General features: G+C 43.2%; 1 protein-coding gene across 13 annotated transcripts in view; it reads right to left on the reverse strand.

Annotated features, from left to right (window-relative positions):
* Positions 1-26,208, reverse strand: part of LOC139583966 (protein-methionine sulfoxide oxidase mical3a-like) — a 155,487-nt gene that overhangs the window by 113,052 nt on the left and 16,227 nt on the right. For all 13 annotated transcript variants that reach the window (XR_011676653.1, XR_011676652.1, XM_071415431.1 and 10 more), the window contains exon 2: positions 10,949-11,226. The gene's annotated coding sequence lies outside the window, so the exon portion shown is untranslated. The remainder of the gene's footprint in view (positions 1-10,948; positions 11,227-26,208) is intronic.

A 26,208-nucleotide genomic window follows, 5' to 3' on the forward strand; every position in this document is an offset into this window, starting at 1 on the left:
TAGAATAGGATAGAATACAGTATATACATATGAGATGAATAATGCAAAATATGTAAACATTATTAAAGTGATTTCAAGTCTATGTATATAGGGCAGCAGCCCCTAATGTGCAAGTGATGGCTTTTTAACAGTCTGATGGCCTTGAGATAGAAGCTGTTTTTCAATCTCTCGGCCCCAGCTTTGATGCACCTGTACTGACCGCTCCTTCTGAATGATAGCGGGGTGAACAGGCAGTGGCTCAGGTGGTTGTTGTCCTTGATCTTTTTGGCCTTCCTGTGACACCAGGTGGTGTAGATGTCCTTGAGGGCAGGTAGCTTGCCCCCGATGATGCGTTGGGCAGACCGCACCACCCTCTGGAGACCCCTGCGGTTGCGGGCGGTGCAGTTGCCGTACCAGGCGGTGATACAGCCTGACAGGATGCTCTCAATTGTGCACCTGTAAAAGTTTGTGAGGGTTTTAGGTGCCAAGACAAATTTCTTCAGCCTCCTGAGGTTGAAGAGGCGCTGTTGCACCTTCACCACACTGTCTGTGTGGGTGGATCATTTCAGATTGTCAGTGATGTGTATGCCGAGGAACTTGAAGCTTTCCACCTTCTCCACTGCGGTCCCGTCGATGTGGACAGGGGGGTGCTCCCTCTGCTGTTTCCTGAAGTGTACGATCAGTTTCCTACCTTCACCACCTGGGGGCGGCCAGTCAGGAAGTCCAGGAACCAGTTGCACAGGGCAGGGTTCACACCCAGGGCCTTGAGCTTAATGATGAGCTTGGAGGGTACTATGATGTTGAATGCTGAGCTATAATCAATGAACAGCATTCTTACATAGGTTTTCCTCTTGTTCAGATGGGATAGGGCTGAACAGACTCAGACAGTATATCCTGAAAAAGCCATGTTTCCGTGAAACAGAGTATGTTACAATCCCTGATGTCTCTCTGGAAGGAAATCCAGAGAGACATTATTATCCAGAGACTGAACATTAGCGAGTAATATACTCTGAAGTGTGCGCCTCCTGAGTCAGACTGAAAGTCCGCTCCGAGTACCTCTTTTCCACCAGCTGTGTTTTGGAACAGCCTCTGGAATTAGTTCAATTGCCCTGCAGGGTACAAACAAAGAATTTGATTCGGGAAAGTCGTATTCCTGGCGAGTTACCGTTGCTCTGATATCCAAAAGTTCTTCCCAGCTGTATGTAATAACACAAAACATTTCCTGGGCTAATAATGTAAGAAATAACACATAAAAAACGAAATACTGCAAAGTTTCCTAAGAGCTAGACGCACGGCAGCCCTGTCTGTCTCCGCCCTTTTCCACCTGGAATGCAAGGGAAGCCAGCGAGTATTTGGCCTCCCTTGATAATTTTTTGTTTATAAAATAGTAGCCAATCAGCATTGAGCTAAACTGAGTGAGCTCAGCTGTGAATGGTCCTGGCGCACCAAAAAAAATGTCAAGGGAAGCCAGTTGGATTTGTCTTCAGACCAATCACATCACAAGTCAAATGTCATTATTGACAGAAAAAAAAAACGAATTGTTGCATCTCGTTGTGTTTTTGTCCTCCGATGGCTGGCTAGCTAGCTAAAATCGTCCCTTTCCTAAATTAGCCATCGATGGCGATAGGGATTTGGAATTGTGGTTTTACTGGCCAATGATTATAACGGCGAATCTGATCCAACCAAAAATTCATACATTGTGCCCCTGGCCTGAGAGGATGGAAGTTCAACATGTAGCTAGATGCGATTGTGAACTAGCTGGCATGGCGTATCGTTGCCCATGAAAGGAAGTTAGGCTAGCGAGCAAGTCATTTAGCCAGGTAGCCTAGGACAGCAAAAACTAAGTGTGTACTATATGACAGAGTCATAGACCGTTTAGGCAACATGTAAGAGGAGAATGGCATTGGTGTTTCTGTACAAGTCAGGTGAGAAAACATGTTTTTTTCTACTTGCACGCACAGACCCACAGAGAAATCAGTGACATAGACAGCCACATCATATTTAGCTTATGTTGATTGGACTAAATTGTTGTTGGTATCTTTTCGTTTTCACTGTATTAGACTAAGCATAGGTGATTAGATTATGTTGAAATGGTACTGGAATATTGGAGTCAGCTCATTTTCTTTGCGACTTGCAGTAACTCTCCATGGTTCTAAATCAATAGTTGTTTAGCAGTCAGAAAATGTCAGAAACATTACCTTGCTTGACCATGTTATAGATCATGTAACTGTTTGTTACATGGAATATGTTTTGTGGAATTCACCGGATTTGTAACGAAACAAATGTGTGGTTGAATTTATTCTGCCACCGTGTCTTCTCATTGTCTCGGCCTTAGGCCTATATACAGTGTCGGATTTAGGTATAGGCGACAAGGGCAGCCGCCCAGGGCGGCACGGGGCGCCCGCACAAAATTTAATATAAATCGGAATGGTGACATTTGCGCAATCGGTTTTCTATCGCTCATTTTCTATCACGTCAATGGTATCATGTCACCGTGTGGGACTGTGGGTCAATTAACCTTGGTCGGAGTGGGCACCCTGATTCTAGTTTGTGAGCTAGGCAGGCCTGGGAAGGTCTCCCACTCAAAAGTACGAGATGGGGAGGGGGGCGGGGGTAGGTTGACCTCAAGTCTCCCCACTAGAAGCCCGAGGTAAGGGGAGCGGGTAGTCTATCAAATAGCACACCTCTAACTTTGTATAGTACTAACACAATTAGTAAAATATGTCACACTATGAAATGCTACCAAATAAACCACAATTCATTCATAATACTATGAATATATTGTTTCAGACATATTGTTGCATTTTGCGAAATTGTTAAGATAATATAAAACCAGTCTGCACACCACCAAGGTGAATTGGTTTAGTCTCGACTCTTGGTTGACAGTGTTGGGGAATGGGTACTGTATTGATGCTCGAGTGCCAAATCAACACAAATTTGTTTCTATTTGTCTTTGTTGCTACTTTTGATATTTATGAGTCTTATTTTTGAATATATTTTTATATTAAGAGGTCGACCGATTATGATTTTTCAACGCCGATAGAGATTGGAGGGCCAAAAAAAGCCGATACCGATTAAATCGTCCGATATATATATATATTTGTAAAAATGACACTTACAACAATACTGAATGAACAATGAACACTTATTTTAACTTAATATAATACATAAATAAAATCTATTTAGTCTCAAATAAATAATGAAACATGCTCAATTTGGTTTAAATAATGCAAAAACAATGTTGGAGAAGAAAGTAAAAGTGCAATATGTGCCATTTAAAAATATGAAAGCTAGTGGTTCAATATTCCCAGTTAAGAAGTTTTAGGTTGTAGTTATTATAGGAATTATGACGTGTCGACTATTTCTCTCTATACCATTTGTATTTCATATAACTTTGACAATTGGATGTTCTAATAGGCACTTTAGTATTGCCAGTCTAATCTCAGGAGTTGATAGGCTTGAAGTCATAAACAGCGCTGTGCTTCAAGCATTGCTAAGAGCTGCTGGCAAATGCAGTAAAGTTCGAATGAATGCTTACGAGCATGCTGCCGCCTACCACCGCTCAGTCAGCAGTCAGCAGTCAGACTGCTCTATCAAATCATAGACTTAATTATCATAAACACAGAAATACAAGCCTTAGGTCATTAATATTATAATATAATAAACACAGAAATACAAGCCTTAGGTCATTAATATGGTCAAATCCCGAAACTATCATTTCAAAAACAAAACATTTATTCTTTCAGTGAAATACGGAACCGTTCCGTATTTTATCGAACGGGTGGCAACCCTAAGTCTAAATATTTCTGTTACATTGCACAACCTTCAATGTAATTCTGGCAAATTAGTTTGCAACGAGCCAGGCGACCCAAACTTTTGCATATATTCTGACTCTGCGTGCAATGAACACAAGAAAAGTGACAATTTCCCTAGTTAATATTGCCTGCTAACATTAATTTAACTAAATATGCAGGTTTAAAAAAAATCAATACACAGAAGTATATTTTAAGAAAGTCATTGATGTTTATGGTTAGGTACATTTGTGCTTTTATTGCTAAATCATCTCCCGTTTGGCGAAGTAGGCTGTGATTCGATGATAAATTAACATGCACCGCATTGAGTATATGCAACGCAGGACAAGCTAGTTAAACTAGTAATATCATCAACCCTGTGTAGTTAACTAGTGATTATGTTAAGATTGATTGTTTTTTTATACGATAAGTTTAATGTTAGCTAGCAACTTACCTTGGCTCCTTGGTGCACTCGCGTAACAGGTGGTCAGCCTGCCACGCAGTTTCCTTGTGGAATGCAATGTAATCGGCCATAATCGGTGTCCAAAAATGCTGATTACCGATTGTTATGAAAACTTGAAATTGGCCCTAATTAAATCGGCCATGCCAATTAATCGGTCGACCTCTAATTTCTATAGTTGTAAATGTTATGATTACTTATGTGTTGTTCCAAATGTCTGAATAAAATGTACAGTTATTGCAGAATGGTATTTGTTTTTGTTGGTTGGAGGGGAGGGGGGCTGAAGGGGGGGGTCGCCCAAGGAGCCATACAAGCTAGAACCACCACTGCCTATATATCACGGTGTCAAGGCATATGAACTAACAGGTTATAGAACAAACAATGCAAGTATCACAACCCATAGATTGTAATGTGGGTTTTATTTGGGGTTGGCTATCCCGGTGATTTTACCCACGCACCGCTACTGGAGGACAGATGTCACGGTCATTAGCCCACTTATAGCATATAAATATCTTAATCTACACTTTATGTCTACCAGTTAGCAATATGAGAAAACATGGGACCAATAATTATCATGCCCAATGTAATGAAAGGGCGACCTAATATCTTCTGTAACAGAGAATGCTTCATTCAAAATGAGACAATGTAACAACCTGGGTGAAATGTTAATAACTTGCAGTTTGTGAAACGTCATTATGCATGCATAATGGACAAAAATGTATACATTTTAACTCATTCATGTGTTACAATGTTGCAAACCAACACGCATATTCAACTGCCAATGTAAACAACGAGTGAAAATGATATTTTGTAGCCGAATGCACATCAAGATAGAGAAGCACTTCGGAAAAAAAGGTAACGTATGTGAACGAGTTAATTAAAAAATAAAATCACCAACGCGTGACATTCTGAAACGTGCAGTAGTAACCCACTTACCTAGATAGAATCGTAGAAAATGGACACTCTTACAAACGATCCGCGAATGCACCTCTTCTTAGCTTTGGTCCATATGTTTATACAATCCTGTCGTATATCCGGAAGATTTATCCTATTTCGGTTATTATTGCCGTTTCTATATTCCACCTGGTAATGTATGTGTGTGTAATCTATAGTTTGTTTGGCACATTCAGCTATACTGCGAGAAGGCGCAACTTGAAAACGGACAGAGGGTGCGGGAGAGCGCATCACGATGTTGTAGAGGGGGGACATAAACCTTGGATAATAGAAGCTGTTTTCGAAGACATCATTTTCCGCAAATATGCGAATGACATAAATTAAACCACTATATATACAAACTAGATTGCTTTAATCAAAGAAAAGTGTTTACATGTTGTCATACAACTCTAAATGTTCAAAGAACTGCAATGAGAAACCCCCCTCAACTGTTCAAAGTGAGACATGCTTTAACTCAGTTTAATCGGATTGGTTTCATCGAACGTGAAGCTGGAGTGTGAGGCTGTCAATAGACCAAAAACATCGGTAGGGGCAGCAAAGTCTTGTCATTTTTTTTCTCATGTCTGTGTGATATAACGTAAGTCGAGACAGCGATACCTGCGATGTAGCCCTACTATATGCGTGTGTGTGTGTGTTGTAAAGGGTTGCGTCAATCGAATCTGGTATGTTAAAATATATTTTTTAGTTACTACATTTTTTAACACTTTTTTAGTTACTACATGATTCCATATGTGTTATTTCATGGACTCTACCCTTTGACATTCTGCTATATATATATATAGTATATCACAAAAGTGAGTACACCCCTCACATTTTTGTAAATATTTGAGTATATATTTTCATGTGACAACACTGAAGAAATGACACTTTGCTACAATGTAAAGTAGTGAGTGTACAGCTTGTATAACAGTGTAAATTTGCTGTCCCCTCAAAATAACTCAACACACAGCCATTAATACACAGCAGCAACGCTGGCAGCACTCATACGTCTATTTCCCAAAGACAACCTCTGGATATGACGCTGAGCACGTGCACTCAACTTCTTTGGTCGACCATGGCGAGGCCTGTTCTGAGTGGAACCTGTCCAGTTAAACCGCTGTATGGTCTTGGCCACCGTGCTGCAGCTCAGTTTCAGGGTCTTGCCAATCTTCTTATAGCCCAGGCCATCTTTATGTAGAGCAACAATTCTTTTTTTCAGATCCTCAGAGAGTTCTTTGCCATGAGGTGCCATGTTGAACTTCCAGTGACCAGTCAGTATGAGGAAGTGTGAGAGCGATGACACCAAATTTAACACACCTGCTCCCCATTCATACCTGAGACCTTGTAACACTAACGAGTCACATGACACCCAGGAGGGAAAATGGCTAATTGGGCCCAATTTGGACATTTTCACTTAGGGGTGTACTCACTTTTGTTGCCAGCGGTTTAGACAATAATGGCTGTGTGTTGAGTTATTTTGAGGGGACAGCAAATTTACACTGTTATACAAGCTGTACACTCACTACTTTATTGTAGCAAAGTGTCATTTCTTCAGTGTTGTCACATGAAAAGATATACTCAAATATTTACAGAAATGTGAGGGGTGTACTCACTTTTGTGATATACTGTATATATATATATATACTGTATATTCCGGACCCTGACATTGCTTGTTCAGATATTTCTTTATTTCTTTCTCAAAATTGTTTTGATTTGTGTGTATTGTGTGTATTGTTAGGTATACTGCACTGTTTTGCTGGATCTATAAATGTGAAGCATCCGGGTGGCATTTCCTCTCACTACCAAATATGGTGGTGAGAGGAAGCCCAGTGGCCAGCAGCGGGAGAAGATGGAGCGAGATGGATTTTGGCTGACATTCTGCTAATTTTCTGATTGATGAAACATTCGATCTCAATACAGTTTTCTGTTTCCAAAACCAGACTATGTTATGAACATAGTGGACTAAGTTTTATAGACTTTACCCTTTGCCAAAGTTTAAAAAAATGGCAATGTTTAGAAGGAGTGCAATGGCAAATGTAGTTATTACACACGCGCACTAAACAGAGTAGGCTTTCCCTAACAGAAATATGCAAATATTTACTAGAACACGCCAATAGGCTCTCGCTAGCTCCTGCTTAGTTCTGCCCACATCCTTGCTTGTTCTGCCCACTATGAATAATCTGCTCCCATTGGAAATGACAGGCTGTGGTCTATCTTGGGTTAGTTCTGCGACCAATAGAATTGAATTTGATCTGAAATCAGGCTACCTGATGGGACTTATGCAGAAAATAGGCAATCAAAATAAACTTTCATGCTGGCTGCCCCTTAATAAGAAACACTTCTGTATCAGTGACTTTGGTTGCAAATGTACAAATGTTCACAAAGGACAGGGAGGATCAGAACACAGAAACTGCTCTACGATGTGACTTGTTGAGATAAAGCCCAGATAAATGTGTCAAAAATAGGCCCTTATCTGTTCTAACATGAGTGTTCAGGGGGATTGTGTGCAAACCGGAGTGTATTATTATTACATTTACATTTAAGTCATTTAGCAGACGCTCTTATCCAGAGCGACTTACAAATTGATTATGCTGGCAGGAGGCGACCCTGTAACACACACACACACACACACATGAATATGCACGCACGCACACACACACACACACACACACAAACCCACTATCAGCTTTCTGCACATTAGAGACTCTGGCTGCTCTCTCTCTATGTCTCAGAAAGGCAGACACTCTCCTGTCACCTCCTATCATTGGACACAGTGGACAGCCAAGCTGACTTCAATGTACAGAGCAGATAGATAAAGGTTCTCTATCTCTGCCACTGAAATTGATACAGCACGAACTTCAACTTGAAATGCTGACTCGACGCTACGTGGCATGTGTGTGAGAGGCTAATTTGTAATTACCTTGCCACCAACCTGGTGGCTTTCTTATGGTATTGACATTGTTATCTGTTATATCAGTGGACAGCTGATGTAAGAAATATGTGTTAAGCTGAAAATATGGCCCTGGCTTTAAATTCTAATAACCATAAAGTAAGAGAGAAAAGATATATGACCAGGTAACTATGCTATAATACACTAAATGCCTATGGTATCTGACAACCACCACCCAAAGTGATAAAACTGTCACCTCACAAGTAAGCACTAAAAATAGAAAACATTTCAGGGTCAATTTTTTTTAAATCCACTGGAAAAAGCATGAAGAAAAATGCCTCTTACAAAAGCAAAATGATATCACACACAGGGCTCTACATTAAACATTGGTAGCACTGGTGCTTGCAACTTCAAAAAGGTAGAGTACCACATGAAATTTAGGAGTATCAGAAAATACGATTTTTTAAATTAATAGAGATACAGCCTATATTGGGCCTATATGAATTCTAGCTTATTTTGTGCCCTAGAAACTAATATGTACTAAACTAATATGTAACACTGTATAGACATACGTTTATTATAAAAGTTAAAATGTTGATATGAATACCTGTCATTGAAATAACAACGTTATTTGTGGAATATTAGGTTTTACATTGTGTAAAAGCACTAATTTCCTACTGGGCTTCTCTGCTGCACCGCCAATGCAGACGTCAGATTGACCATGTAGCGCCTTTCAGGGCATCGCTGACCAGCGCAGAGCTGTTGTGAAGGAAGTTGTCAAGGAAGTGAGTTTGTATTTATACAGGACCTCCCGCCCTACCGTCAACCAATCATGTCAATGCAGAGCTGTACAGAGCCATCCGCATTGTTACACAATTTGAGGGGCGTGCAAAAGAGCTCAATTGGGCCTCTGCGTGCCTCATCAATTGCGTCACACCATCCATATGGCGCCTCCGACGACATTTTCGGACAAGCATAATTAGCTGTTAGGGTTAGGTTTAGCTAAAATTCCAGTTGGTTCACAACTGTTGTCCTTGATGCGAAAGACACAGCCACGACCAATGACGAGCATCAATGGGTGTAACTTGATATCAAGAAACGCCTATATCAGAAAAGGCCCCTAATTGCGGTCTGCAAATACACCTTTCTCTTGTGATGCATTACGTTGAAATTGTACACTGTCTTTAAAAACGTTCTTGCGATGACGACATGCAAGAGATCTGTCATTAATTCATTGCTATGATCATTTATCTCCTGAAGAAGCTAGCCCTTTCCTTTCTTTACGTGCCTCCAAATGTTTGGATATACTGGTGAAGTTACCAGGTTGTCAGCTAGCTAGCCAATGAGGTAACAACTGAACAAAGTGTAAACGGTTAACGACTCGCAAGTAGTTTTAGAACGGGCCACGACATGTATGTAAAATGCGGTCCCTGCGATCAGCTACAGTAAGATAAAAATGTAGCGCCTTTAATATGGGTCAGATCCAGATCTTTTGACCTGGTTGGGGTAGAAGCAATCCATTTTCGTTGTAGTAATGGTGCAACCAGGGCGCTATCGAATCTGAACTCGTTTTTTTCTTTAGAGCACTCGGAAACAACCGTACAGCGCGAAGCCTTATCATTACAACATATTCTGGAAGTTTTTTTCATAGTCACACACTGCTCTCAAAATAGAACCCGTGGTCCCACACACTGCTGCCTCCATGAATTTCTTATCATGCAGATGATCTAATAGAAGTTTAGTTAGACAGTACAATGGCAGGCACATGGGCTCCTGGGTCTACAAAAACTCACACACTGACTCTCAGTCCAGCTAAAACAGTAGCCAGTTCAGTAATGTAAAGTCAAGTAAACATACAACTCTGATCTTCCCGATTACATTAGTTCCTATTTACAGAGCTATGATAGTTACCCGATTAGGGGATAAAACAGCTTCTATGAAAAATCCTGCTGTCCAATAAATGAAATTACTGTGTGTAGATTGCTGCATAGATTGCTGCATAATAATGCAATAATGATCTTTTATGACAATGTTTTGCTATGTAATGCTATGAAACAACCCTACAACAGCATATTCATTGGCAAGGGTTCACAACATTTCAAATTGCTGCTCTCACATATCTTAGGTTAAATACTGATTGCATTATGACCAAATTACCACACCACACCTGTCACATCACAGCACAGGACAAGGTCACTCCATAGGACCAAAAATACATTCAGCCACGACAACAACCGCTTGACTTTGAAGAAACCTGTAGTGCTTCCCATAGGGAAGGATAACATAATTGTCTCCATCCTCCCTCCAAGGACATTTCACATATGAGGGGCCTCCTGTCGGAACAGGTTGCCCTAGTTTATTTGCAGGGGTTTGCTAATTAAACTAACCACAGTGGGCCCGAGGATATCGACTGACTCCAATTTACTTGAGACAGAGGGAGAAACCTTGCTGGGTGAGGAGCTAATAAAGAGAGCTCATAGAAAAGAGGAGTTTCACAACCTACTGTGAGGATAACAGTCATTAAGAAACATCAGAGAGGGATCCACATAGATCTCTGCAGGTGACATTATTTAACTGTCTCTAATTGCACTCTAACCAAACCACCCCTTTTTTGTTTTTTTTACGACATCTCTTTTCCATTGAAGATCTGTAAATTACAAACACAGAACAACTGTGAGATCTCACTGACTCCTGCAAACAAATGACTCACGTAAGGTAGACAGCTCTACACACATTCCACATGTAACAAAGGAAACATGCACAATGTCATCCCTGCAATCTTCAAAGGCATCTACCAGGTATGACATTGCTAATGATAAACTCACAATATCAGTCATGCAGCAAATATGAATTCAGTGTGCTGGATGTGTAGGAGAGAGTGGTGAGACTACTTACAGAGGGAAGAGGCGCAGCAGCTGAAGAGCTTAGGTGTTTCCTCTGTCTGTGGTTTGTTCTCGTTCTCTCCCTCTATCTCTCCTTTCTTGTCTTCCCTTCTCACCACAGCAAGATGCTGCCTGGTCCAGTGCATGTTACCATGGCAACCTGAAAGGGGGGATTCTTACGTGACCTAGTCGCCGAGCTTGAGGATTGGCCAGACAGGGGAAAGGGGGCCCCTCCTCTCAGCGGTGACGTCACACACCCACTGGCTCACAAAGGGAGGGCTCCCGGGCCGCCTGTAAAGAAACACACAATGGGAAGTCTTGAGGAGGGGTGGGGTAATTGGAGCTAATGCACCAAGGCAACAGGGAGGACTTGACTGACAGATCTGAGAAGTATCTGTCTGTCTACTACTACTGAACTGGGCTTTGTAATGGGGAGGGCACAAAATGTACCCCCAGTGCTCCAAGCTTGCAGGGTACAGAAATAACACATGTTCAATAAGACATACCACTGGTCCCATATATGGCAGCTTGACCCGCGGGCCTTACACAGGCTTACTGGGAGAGAGGCTATATATAGATCGCCGGAGAAACCAGACAGATGCACTGCTGTTCTTTCATTCAAAGCTATGTGTGATATTCTACGCTGCGTGCAAATGCAAATGCAAACACTTGAACAATGCACATTAGATACCTGTCTGTGAATGATAAACAATACATCACATGCTCAAGCACATACACACCCTGACAATGCATATTATAATATTCCTTTGACAGATCTCACCTATTACAGAACTCATTGAGTCTATACACTCTGTAGCACAGACCAAGACCTCTGTTCGCAGTAGGGTATAACAGCATTGATTGTCCTTGCATTCGCTGATAAACCGTGTCTAACAATACGTGGTCCAGATTAATTTCCTGAATGAACAGATTACTGCACACTTACCTTTATCATAAAAATAAACTTGCCAGAGCCGCAGTTGAAGAGGAATACAAGCAAGAAACCCGAGTGACCGTCATAGGGCAGGCTGCTGGATCAGCATAAGTGCCATGATTACATAATGATAACAACCTGCTTTACAGTTTCAGCCATTTTACAGTCAAGAAAATTGGTCTTGAGGCTTGGACCAAGCGCAGCTAGCAATTGGAGCGCAGTTAGCTAGTGGCTGGGAAGCTGGGAAAGAACATTCATTCCACTGTTCATGGCAGCAACAAAATCATTTGGAAAGAGGGTTGAGAGTATTTTACACTCCATCTGGGAAAGAGGGGCTCTTTGTCTATTTCACTGTCCCTCCAAATGATGACATATGTAAACTGTGATCGTGGTCCAGGGTACACCCTGAATGAACCAGACCACAGACACTGATGCAAAGATAATGGTCTGTGATTGGTCCAGTCTGCCAAACCAGGGAGGAGACGTGAAGTGTTTCTGGGACATCGGTAAGGTCATTGTGTTGTCTTTGCCAGGAACACACTTACTCTCAGAGCATCCATATGCAATTCTTCATAGTAAAATACACATTCAATACCGTTTTTGCTTCCTACAGTATACATGCAATACTGTAATGGACGAATGACATTCCTTTCTGTAGCTTTGAATCGAAGCAAATAATAATAATCAATAGATTTAGTCAACAACATGTGGTTCCACTATTCTCCAAAGACATGGAGATATGTTAGTGATTCACTGCCAGATCCATCAGCTCTGGCTGCAATCAAGCTTGATAACCACAACAACAAATAAAACAGTTTTCCCAAGATCAGGATCACTCCACACAGACATACACAAAACAACAGTGTACTCTAGAATAAGGTTTAGCTAAACTTCCCAGGGTTTTCAGTAAACAATTAATTAACTGTCTGGTTATCTCTGATCTGTGTTTACCAGAGTGAACATACAGTCTCCTGATTGGCTAGATCTGGCTAGGGTCTTGTTGGGACAGTGACCGTCACAGCCAATCAGAGAGGTCGCTCAAACGTAGCACTTCATAGTTCTGTATTATGCAGCCCTTTTTTACTTCTAATGCAGTACTGTAGCCAGGCAGGTGGACTGTTAGGCCCCATTAATAAAACATACTGTGTCTGTGGACAAGGCTGTCCATTTCTCCAAGGCAGACAGACGAACAATATGGAAGTGGAATTCAATTTAAGATTAAGGAAACATTACTACAGTATATTCTACAATGTGATGTTTCTTTAAAATCATTTGTCACACTAAATAAACGCTTGTTTTGCGTTTAGATTGAAGGCCTTTGCGTTACGTTCTAGTTTGTTGTCACAGAGAGAGGTAATGTTAGAACTGTACAGACCATCCAACATTAGACAATCGCCTCAGCAGTCGAAGCACTTAGCCCTTGGTCCATCCTGTTGGTCACACACACACACACACACACACACACACACACACACACACACACACACACACACACACACACACACACACACACACACACACACACACACACACACACACACACACACACACACACACTCTATGGTTTTGATGAAGTTGATATAATAATATAAAATCTATGAATAAACTGTAAATGAATGACCCTCTTGATCACAATATTAAAAGTCAATGGTAGGCATATACACTGAGTATACAAAACATGCTCTTTCCTGACTAGGTGAATCCAGGTGAAAGCAATGATCCCTTTTTGATGTCACTTGTTAAATCCACTTCAATCAGTGTAAATTAAGGGGAGGAGACAGGTTAAAGAAGGAATTTTAAGCCTTGAGACAATTGAGACATGGATTGTGTCTGTGTGCCATTCAGAGGGTGAATGGGCAAGCCAAAAGATTTAAGTGCCTTTGAACGTGGAATGGTAGTAGGTGCCAGGCACGTCAAGAACTGCAACACTGCTGGGTTTTTCACGCTTAACAGTTTCCCTTGTGTATCAAGAATAGTCCACCACCCAAAGGACATCCAGCCAACTTGACACAACTGTGGGAAGCATTGGAGTCAACATGGACCAGTATCCCTGTGGAACGCTTTCAACACCTTGTAAAGTCCATGCCCCGATGAACTGAGGCTGTTCTGATGGCAAAGGGCGTCGGTGCAACTGAATATTAGGAAGATGGGTTCTGCAAAGCATTTATTAGGATGGTGGGTTCTGCAAGGTTCTGCAAAGCATTTGTTTGTATCTGGATAGATTATTTTTTTGTCAGAGAGCCTAGTATCCTTTTTATATATTGTATGTCGATAAACCAAGCCTTGACATAGCCAGCCTTGATGCCAGGCCTGCCTCCCCAGCCATATTGCTTTACATATTGGGAGTCGGTAGGGCTTTGCTGTCCTCTCTAACGTGTGAGTGGGTGGTAGTGGGCTCACATTCCACTCAGGCTCTGAAGGAAAAATGTCAGTGTGTGTGGATCTCTGTTACAACTCCCTTCTGCCCTACTGGTGTGTGACACACACACACACACACACACACACACACACACACACACACACACACACACACACACACACACACACACACACACACACACACACACACACACACACACACACACACACACACACACACACACACACACACTTCGACTGCCACTCAGACTTCCCACGGGCCAGAAAAACAAACAGCCGTATCACAGAATCAGAGGAGAAGGATGATCCACATAAACTGTGTGTTGAATAAGCATTGCATCAAGTGGTGGTTTAGAGAGAAAAATAACAGAGGATAAAGCCATTGTATTCATTATCTTACAATTGAACAAAGCTGCTTTTGTGAACGGATGTCCAGTCGCCAGTCTTACAAGACATTTTTAACTGTGTAAAGCGAGTTTAATTCATCTCATTGCTAACTGCTACAAATCTGACAGAAGCTCTACACTGGTCTCTCTGTGTGTGTGTGTGTGTGTGTGTGTGTGTGTGTGTGTGTGTGTGTGTGTGTGTGTGTGTGTGTGTGTGTGTGTGTGTGTGTGTGTGTGTGTGTGTGTGTGTGTGTGTGTGTGTGTGTGTGTGTGTGTGTGTGTGTGTGTGTGTGTGTGTGTGTGTGTGTGTGTGTGTGTGTGTGTGTGTGTGTGTGTGTGTGGGTAGTCTATATCATCACCATGGATCTGTATCCTGGTCCTCGGGACCCAAAGGGGGGTACATTTTTGTTTTTGCCCTAGCACTACACATCTGATTCAAATCATAAACTCATCATCAGGCATTGATTATTTGCATCAGGTGTGTAGTGTTAGGGCAAAAACAAAAATGTTGTGTCCCCAGCACCAGGATTGAGAACCACTGGTGTAGAGGAAAGGCCTCTCACTACACGAAGCTCTCCTGACATCTCTTTTAGCACTCCACTGGATCATCCAGTACAGGAATCAGGGTGGAGCGCCCAGCATTCTGCATGAATTAAGTCAAAGTGAGCAACAAGCGTGAAACTGCTATTGAGAACTCTTGAGTTGTAAGAGACATGAAGAAGCAGTTAGTCCCAAGATGCCTCCCTGTCCTAATCGCTGCATGGGTTTCTGACACCTTTATGTAAGATGTCATGATTTATGACGCATTGGATCCACTACTCATAGAAATAGAATGACTAGAACAGGAATCCCCATTCAAATCAATGACTGGAGGACAGAAAGTAAAGCAGGAATTGTACCAATAAAGAAGATCTGTATTACATTATTGCCCATTCAACTAATTATATTGCTCTATTTAAAGAACTGAAGAACGAGAAGTATGTTTGTTTACAGTAGATGATGGATAAGCAAAACATACAAAAACTAGGGGTCAATGAAATCTATATTTGGCAGCACAACAGTACAACTCATCAATGGCAGAAGTTTAGTACTGTATTTTGTTTAAAACAACTAGTGCTCTATAAACAACATATCAAGATTGAACCCCTTACGTATCCCCAAAGTTATGAGAGGAAACAAGCTATAGCGTGAACATCATTACAGCCAAAGGGATCTAATGGTCCAATGAAAAGCAGATTGGAACAGAACACACACATACACACACACACACACACAAATACATATGAACACACACACATGCACATGAACACACAACCGCCACAAAAGGCCCTCACACAGCATGATACCATGCAGCCTTGCCTCAGAGCAACACAACCAGGCTATCCTCACTACTATGTATTTACAGAGGTCTGACTAATACATGTTTAAGCCAGCTCTCTGACAAATCAGGAATGCAACGGTGTGACAATATGCTGTGAGACCCTGCGTTACCCCAGAACCTGTGCTACAATGGGCCTCCAGAGTGTTGTATTCTGTGGGGGATTTGTAGGCCACATAGGAACTATAGGGAGACACTGCCTGGCTTAGCTTGTTAATTAATGGCTGCACTCCCTGTCTGTCATGTCTGATGTACATGGCCATGCCCCTCTCTGGGCGACCAGGCTGGTGCATCATAAAGGGCTGGTGTGATAATAACAGCAGTGATACTAATGGGCATGCTCATCATGGGCAAGTCATCAGGAGCTCTGTCACGGGCCACTGAGCATGGAGAGCACACTGCACAGGCCTGCTGCTGGGACTGTCCACTGCAGAGCGGAGAGCAAGGGTACTGCTGCAGTCACCATGTGTTACTTACACACACACACACACTAAAAAACAAAGAAATAAAAAAGCAGATGTAGATGTAATTGCCAAACAGTCTGAATTAGTGACAAGGGGTTTGGGGTCATCCTGGCCGTAACCTCTTAATGCTCATTAGACTAAGAGGGCGCAATAGAGCGAGACATAGGGATTAGTACATGATGCAACGTGACCCTTCCCTCCTTCAACCTGCTGTTTTTCTTCAGTCTCCAAACCAATGTGGGCTGACAAGTTTGGTGTGACTGAGTTCTCTGGCATGGCCCATAGACATTTCATCATTAATGGGAGCATTATGGACAGAAGGTATCACTAAAGCTAAACAAACACTCCTATGACATGAGGAACTCATCTCACAAATATGAATGATATACTTCCTGGTAGTCAACAATTAAACACATGTTTTAGAAGATCATCTATTCAAACTAAAACAAATTCCACCAGTTCTTATGTCATTTAAGTCATCCATCAGATATGTATGTACACTGGGATTTCAGAATTAGGACATAATAGATGCAGTTTCTCTGAAATTGTAACTCGTTGCCAGAATCCCATCAATATATTAAGCAACGTGTATCCAGGCTGACCTGTAACGTGAACATTTAATTTCCTCCTGTGCTATCCAGACTAAACCTGAGACAACACGCTATAATCAACTCTAGTCTGTCTGAGGAGCCCAGAGAGAGAGAGAGAGAGAGAGAGAAAGAGACAGTGAGACAGACAGACAGACAGACAGGAAGAGAGAGAGAGAGGGGAAGAGAGTGGAGACAGGAAAGAGTCAGTCCCAGTCATTCTAAGGGCTGTGCTAAGTAGACAGACAAGCGTTGTGGCAGGGCAGGGCTGAGACAGCAATAAAGATCTTGGAACGGCTTTACTGGGCACAATCCTCACATGGCCTAAGTCCTTTAATGGGTCTCTGGTATTGGTACATCTGGCCTGATGGAATAATAGATATACCCTATTCAAGACAGAGGGGTCAAAGGTTGTGGTAAGTGGTTCTGACTTGGATGAGTAACCTCTCCACGTTGGACGGTCCATACCTAAATATAAGTCCTGTACAAAATGACTGAGGGTGTCGAGGAGTTCATGGTAACTGAGGCCTTCTACAGTTATGCTCCTAGATGGAGGGGTCAAAGGTCCTGCTCAGTAGTCAGGTGTCAAAAAGTTCAGGGTAACTGAGAAAGCTTGTATGGTTCTCCTGGTGTCGGATGAAGGTCATTGTGACCAAAAACATCACTGTATTCTAAATAACTATTTCATAGTTCTATGTTTTTCTGTGGTGTGTCCTCTACCCACATTCAGTATCCTGGGTTGTATTATTAGGAACCAAATGAAAGAAAACAGACTTGAACTACTTGAACTTTAATTTTTTCAATAACAAAACGTTTTTCTACGGTGCACCCTAATGAATATGACCCTCTGATTCCCACCAGTCTTATGGTTGAGCACAGAGAGAGACTCAGAGCACATGCTGTTCCCAGCGTGCAGAACCCATTACAGGGTATTGATCAGGATGCATTAGTTTAACTCAACCAGCAGCAGAAGCAGAGATAGGCGTCGGAACACTAATGGAATAAGGAGCAGCTGTTCGGTTCATTTTGGTATTCCTCCTCAGGGCAGTGGCAGAGCAAGGTTGGGACAGGACAGGAGAGTGGTCTTAGTAGGATTTATAGACGCTCTTTCTGTCTCACTCTACAAACAAGCAGTGGATGGAGTACGGGGGTCCATGTTCTTACTATCCAATATAACTACAGTAATACGGTGCAGTTAAGAGCCCCTCATTCAATATCAATAATTCGAAATAAATCGCCGGATACAGTTGAAGCAGGCGTTTATTTTGACAGGCTATATATCCTGTCATGTGTGCTTGCTTGTGTGTTGGGGTGGTTTTGCTAGGGCATGTGTGTGTGTGCTATGCATGATTGTCACGTTCCTGACCTTATTTCCTTTGTTTAGTCTTTGTTTAGTTGGTCAGGACGTGAGCTGGGTGGGTGTAGTCTATGTTATGTGTTTCTATGTGTAGGTTTGTCAATTGGCCTGATATGGTTCTCAATCAGAGGCAGGTGTTTTGCATTGTCTCTGATTGGGAACCATATTAAGGTAGCCTGTTTGCACTGTTGGTTTGTGGGTGATTGTTCCTGTTCCAGTGTACCAGTGTTTAGTGTTCACGTTACGGGACTGTATCGTCTTCGTTCCTTTTTGTCGGGTTTGTTGTTTTGTTCGGTGTTTAAGTATTTCCCATTAAATATGGATGATATTCTCGCTGCATCTTGGTCCTCCTCTCTTTCACCCGAAGACAGTCGTTACAATGATATGTATACTATATGTATACTATATGTATACTGTATGTATGTGCATATGTGTGTATTTGTTTGTGTGTTCTATGTACTAAGCCAAAGCTTTATGTCTTTGTGCCTCTCTCAGCCGGTCAATCACAGGCTGACCGTCTGCTTCAACTCAAGGCACTACTCCGCTGACTGACAAACAGGGCTTTAATCAGTCACCATGGCAACCATATCATCCTGCCGCTGGCTGCGTGAGGATCCACAGCCCTGTTGGCTGAGACAACTTTGGTGACCTCACTCCACTGGGAACACAGAGAAACATGGTGGAATACTGCACAGACAGACAGACAGACAGACACAGCATGCATGCAAAAGCACACACACACACACACACACACACACACACACACACACACACACACACACACACACACACACACACACACACACACACACACACACACACACACAGACTGTGCCCGTCTTTTTCAACTGCTTTTCCTAGTACAGCACACATTGTTCACAGAAATCCATTGGCGCATGTCTGACTAACAATGAGTCAAAATAAAGGAGAGATACCATGTAGGTTTATTTGCAGATGGCGTGTGTACAGAGACAGAGACAGCAGGGGAATGATAATAGGGTTATGCCCTGTCTAATCCAACCTAATGACTGAAGCTGAGTCACTGTGTCATTATCTTGTTCCATTCTCCTAAATGAATTACAGGTGAATCACATCAATAAACATGTCAATGCTAATATCAACTCAGGACATGATGAGGAATAAGCTTACTGGAATGATAGGCCTAGAATGGAGAGGAACAATTCCATATTCATTTAGCATCTCTGGGATCAGTTTAACCTTTAAGATCATAATGAATAAGATTATATGGATAGAGGAAGACCTGATTCTAAATCAGCTTTCCTAGTCTGAGACGCTTGATCCATGATGTCAGGTTAGGCGGTATGTTGAGTCACTTCACTTCCATATAGGCGATGGATGCATCGTCTGGAGATGTCATGAGGTTGATGACATAATGGAAACACTTTGACCTGTACAGATTTAGGATATTAATTTGATCACTATTTTGTTGCTGAGAATTCACTGAAAACCCACACTAACACACAGTTATATTAACAGTATTGCACCTTTCATGTAGCTTACTTTTTGCCAGCTAATAGCCTAACAACCGATCAAGCAACATTATGGACTAAACGTTCAAATCCTGTTGCTGCAGGATTATTTTGCTGTCAAAAAATATAGGTCAAATTAAGATCCCACACCTGTATGTGTGTATGTGTTTACGTTGTTAATGAATAAAACACTGATTCATTTGTGATGCAGGTTTTTAGTGGAGTCTACTCTCAGGCGATATCAGTGATGCAGTGTAGCCAGCCAATCGTGTATGTGATGACACAGAGAGAGAGAGTAGTCCTCTGCTCTCACACAAACTCTCACACAAACTACCCACTCTACCCAGTGGGTCTTTTTTCTCTGTGTCTGTCCTTGAACAGAATATTAATTTCATTCTTGATCACTGCCAACTTGTCCCCTCTCTCCTCCCTCTTCTCTCTCTCTCTTTAATCCTCTCTCTCCCAATCTCTCCCTTTTTCTCCACCACCCCTCTCTCTACCTCACTCTCCCTCTCTCTACCTCGCTCTCCCTCTCTCTACCTCGCTCTCCCTCTCTCTACCTAGCTCTCCCTCTCTCTACCTCGCTCTCCCTCTCTCTACCTCGATCTCCCTCTCTCTACCTCGATCTACCTCTCTCTCTCGCCCTCTCTATATTGCCTGGAGAGTGACTGGGAGGGAAAGAGAGAGAGAGAGAGAGAGGAGGTCTTATGTAAGCATGGTCAGCCATTCCCTGCCAGGCTGTGTTAACATACTGTAGGTAACATAGGCAGCAATGACAGCCCAGCCCTGGACAGAGCCTTTTATTAAAACTCTCTCACAGACCATTCAGAGCTTTGTGGCTACAGGTTAGACAATGGCCTTAAAGGACACCACAGAAAGTAGACTGGACCAATTCCAATTCAAGATATTGGCCTGGAAGTCAGGGAGAGCACTGTGATGTATTGTAGGTTCTAAGGTGACGCACTACAATAGCCATACCTTTCGATGTTGTATGATGTTGTATAATCAGAGTTGTATGATCAGATGTTGACCTTTGCTAGGCCTTGACTGTCATCTCAGCAGACATCTTGTTATCAGGGATATTCACAGATTATATTTCATTTTATATTAGACTCAGACTAAACACAAGCCTGTTTACTTTATCAGCGCAAAACAGACAGAGGTCATGGTTTCAGAGTGCAGTGTTTGAATCGGACACATGGCAGCCATGACTCTCACAATCAAAAAACTTGGATCCAAGTTCATCCCAAGATCAATAATCAAACACACCTCTCAAACACACCTCAAACACACACACACATACACACACACACACAAAACCAAAACCAGGTTTCGCCCCCCTTTCTCACCAGACAGACAACCAGGCTTGGGCTGGTATGTCTCCCTCGTCCCCAGGGCTAGGGCCTTCTCTTGGGCCTCTCACTGCTCTGCCCGTAATGGCTGTCAACTGGAGCTCCCTGCTTTCTCCAGGCTCCTGGTCTTTGTTTGATGGCTGAGCACCCGTCAATGTGTCTGGGACGCCACAGGACATGTCTGTCTGAAGGGTCACTGGGCTGCTTTCGAAATGGCATCTTATTCCCTAGATAGTGCACAACTTTTGATCAAGGCTCTAGGGAATAGGACGCCATTTTGGACACACCCTGGGACAGTACCGTAAGTCTTGGGTTACTGGAGGAGAGAGAGTCTTTTACAGCAGTCTAAACTTAGAAAGCATGCCTGTGTCTTCAGACTGTGTGTAGAGTGGGAGCAAATTTGGGTAGGATAATAAACAGATAGGATAATGCTGAAGCCAATACAAATATTGTCAGGTTGACTCTAATGAGGATAGAACAAACTGACAACAATAGAGCTGTCACTGTGTTTAATAAACAGGTTTTATTGCTCCTTGGTCTTAGTGCTCCTTGGTCTATGACTGGTGCTCTGTGGTGACTGGTGCTCCATGGTCTATGACTGGTGCTTTGTGGTGACTGGTGCTCCATGTTGACTGGTGCTCCATGGTCTATGACTGGTGCTCTGTGGTGACTGGTGCTCCATGGTCTATGACTGGTGCTCTGTGGTGACTGGTGCTCTGTGGTGACTGGTGCTCCATGGTCTATGACTGGTGCTCTGTGGTGACTGGTGCTCTGTGGTGACTGGTGCTCCATGGTGACTGGTGCTCCATGGTCTATGACTGGTGCTCTGTGGTGACTGGTGCTCCATGGTGACTGGTGCTCTGTGGTGACTGGTGCTCCATGGTGACTGGTGCTCTGTGGTGACTGGTGCTCCATGGTGACTGGTGCTCCATGGTGACTGGTGCTCTGTGGTGACTGGTGCTCCATGGTGACTGGTGCTCCATGGTCTATGACTGGTGCTCTGTGGTGACTGGTGCTCCATGGTCTATGACTGGTGCTCTGTGGTGACTGGTGCTCCATGGTGACTGGTGCTCCATGGTCTATGACTGGTGCTCGGTGGTGACTGGTGCTCCATGGTCTATGACTGGTGCTCTGTGGTGACTGGTGCTCCATGGTGACTGGTGCTCCATGGTCTATGACTGGTGCTCTGTGGTGACTGGTGCTCCATGGTCTATGACTGGTGCTCTGTGGTGACTGGTGCTCCATGGTGACTGGTGCTCCATGGTCTATGACTGGTGCTCGATGGTGACTGGTGCTCCATGGTCTATGACTGGTGCTCTGTGGTGACTGGTGCTCCATGGTCTATGACTGATGCTCTGTGGTGACTGGTGCTCTATGATCTATGACTGGTGCTCTGTGGTGACTGGTGCTCCATAGTCTATGACTGGTGCTCTGTGGTGACTGGTGCTCCATGGTCTGTGACTGATGCTCTGTGGTGACTGGTGCTCCATGGTCTATGACTGGTGCTCTGTGGGGACTGGTGCTCCATGATCTATGACTGGTGCTCTGTGGTGACTGGTGCTCTGTGGTGACTGGTGCTCCATGGTCTATGACTGGTGCTCTGTGGTGACTGGTGCTCTGTGGTGACTGGTGCTCCATGGTCTGTGACTGATGCTCTGTGGGGACTGGTGCTCCATGGTCTATGACTGGTGACCTAGTGTTAGTCTGGCTGACACCTAACTGGATGTCTTCCTGACTTCAGAGTCTGGAAAGGCTCCTTGATGTTGTCGGCACGATGCGTTGGTAATGAAGGGAATGTGCTTTTTTACTGATTGGTTCTCCCCTGTGTCTTTCTCACTCAAACACCCAAATGCACAGCCACACACAGCCCATGAGCGCCGCCCCCTTCCAATACAACTGTTGGATTTTCAAATCCAAACAGCGAGAGGACTCAACCCCCCCGGGGAAAAAAACTTGTTTGAACTTGAATCAAAGCTCACACCAATTTCTGTGTGAATTTTGCACCAACAAATGGTCCAGACCAGTGTGTCACATCTCTCCCTCGCTGTGTACCATGTGAGTCACATTAGCCAAGCTACTATAGTGTACCATAACAGATCAATCTTTAATGGACCTGACTGACTTCTTCAATGATTGGTGGGGATGTGGTAAAGTAATTGATGCAGCAGCAGTCTCTATCATTTGACAGTTTAGCATGACTTCCAGATCTGTTTGTGCTGTCTTGCTAATTTGGTGTGACAATGACCATAGGAGTTTGGTGCAGTGTGCACAACATACCTGGAACCAGGCTAAGCATGAATACCTATGGATGATGAACTGGAGTGAGGACAGTGTTGAGTAATGTGAGAATGAAGAAAACATCTAGGATCAGGTATGAATTCCCACAGTCATCCCTATCCAACCCCACTACCATCATCCTGCCACTTACGATCTCAGCCATCCCTCCCGTGCTGATGGAGGACTGCAAACATACACAACCAAATATTGTGACAAGTGATCTGGGCTCAGCACAAAGGGGGCTTTTCAACGGGACTGGGAGACCAAGGATGAGAGAACAGGCTGCTCCTCTGACAGGCCTGGCTAGCGATCCCCAGCTCTGGACCACTGTTCACCAATGGACTACATTGTTTTGGAGAGGCATGCAGGAACGCACACACACACACACACACACACACACACACACACACACACACACACACACACACACACACACACACACACACACACACACACACACACACACACACACACACACACACACACACACACACACACACACACACACACACACACACACACACACACACACACACACACACATACACGCATGTGCATGTGCACAAACACAAACACAAACACACACACACATGTACACTTCACTTCAACTGCCACTCAGACTTCCCACGGGCCAGAAAAACAAACAGCCGTATCACAGAATCAGAGGAGAAGGATGATCCACATAAACTGTGTGTTGAATAAGCATTGCATCAAGTGGTGGTTTAGAGAGAAAAATAACAGAGGATAAAGCCATTGTATTCATTATCTTACAATTGAACAAAGCTGCTTTTGTGAACGGATGTCCAGTCGCCAGTCTTACAAGACATTTTTAACTGTGTAAAGCGAGTTTAATTCATCTCATTGCTAACTGCTACAAATCTGACAGAAGCTCTACACTGGTCTCTGTGTCTGTGTGTGTGTGTGTGTGTGTGTGTGTGCGTGAGTGTCTGTGTCTGTGTGTGTGTGTGTGTGTGTGTGTGTGTGTGTGTGTGTGTGTGTGTGTGTGTGTGTGTGTGTGTGTGTGTGTGTGTGTGTGTGTGTGTGTGTGTGTGTGTGTGTGTGTGTGTGTGTGTGTGTGTGTGTGTGTGTGTGTGTAGTCTATATCATCACCATGGATCTGATGCGTGTAGATCAGTGGTTCTCAATCCTGGTCCTCGGGACCCAAAGGGGGGTACATTTTTGTTTTTGCCCTAGCACTACACATCTGATTCAAATCATAAACTCATCATCAGGCTTTGATTATTTGCATCAGGTGTGTAGTGAAACTAAAAAGATTTGGCATGGGTCCTGAGATCCTCAAAAGGTTCTACAGTTGCAACATCGAGAGCATCCTGACTGGTTGCATCACTGCCTGGTACGGCAATTGCTCGGCCTCCGACCGCAAGGCACACAGAGGGTAGTGCGTACGGCCCAGTACATCACTGGGGCTAAGCTGCCTGCCATCCAGGACCTCTGCACCAGGTGGTGTCAGAGGAAGGCCCTAAAATTGTCAAAGACCCCAGCCACCCCTGTCATAGACTCTACTACCGCATGGCAAGTGGTACCGGAGTGCCAAGTCTAGGACAAAAAGGTTTCTCAACAGTTTTTACCCCCAAGCCATAAGACTCTTGAACAGGTAATCAAATGGCTACCCGGACTATTTGCACTGTGTGCCCCCCCCAATCACTCTTTTTACACTGCTGCTACTCTCTGTTTATCATATATACATAGTCACTTTAACTATACATTCATGTACATACTACTCAATTGGCCCGACCAACGAGTGCTCCCGCACGTTGGCTAACCGGGCTATCTGAATTGTGTCCCTCCACCTGCCAACCCCTATTTTATGCTACTGTTACTCTCTGTTCATCATATATGCATAGTCACTTTAACCATATCTACATGTACATACTACCTCAATCAGCCTGACTAACCGGTGTCTGTATGTATCCTCGCTACTTTTATAGCCTCGCTACTGTATATAGCCTGTCTTTTTACTGTTGTTTTATTTCTTTACTTACCTATTGTTCACCTAATACCTTTTTTGCACTATTGGTTAGAGCCTGTAACTAAGCATTTCACTGTAAGGTCAGCACCTGTTGTATTCAGCGCACGTGACAAATAAACTTTGATTTGATTTTCGCACTCCACTGGATCATCCAGTACAGGAATCAGGGTGGAGCGCCCAGCATTCTGCATGAATTAGGTCAAAGTGAGCAACAAGCGTGAAACTGCTATTGAGAACTCTTAAGTTGTAAGAGACATGAAGAAGCAGTTAGTCCCAAGATGCCTCCCTGTCCTAATCGCTGCATGGGTTTCTGACACCTTTATGTAAGATGTCATGATTTATGACGCATTGGATCCACTACTCATAGAAATAGAATGACTAGAACAGGAATCCCCATTCAAATCAATGACTGGAGGACAGAAAGTAAAGCAGGAATTGTACCAATAAAGAAGATCTGTATTACATTAATGCCCATTCAACTAATTATATTGCTCTATTTAAAGAACTGAAGAACGAGAAGTATGTTTGTTTACAGTAGATGATGGATAAGCAAAACATACAAAAACTAGGGTTCAATGAAATCTATATTTGGCAGCACAACAGTACAACTCATCAATGGCAGAAGTTTAGTACTGTATTTTGTTTAAAACAACTAGTGCTCTATAAACAACATATCAAG

Source organism: Salvelinus alpinus, chromosome 9 (assembly GCF_045679555.1).
Source record: "Salvelinus alpinus chromosome 9, SLU_Salpinus.1, whole genome shotgun sequence".
NCBI classification, from domain to species: domain Eukaryota; kingdom Metazoa; phylum Chordata; class Actinopteri; order Salmoniformes; family Salmonidae; genus Salvelinus; species Salvelinus alpinus.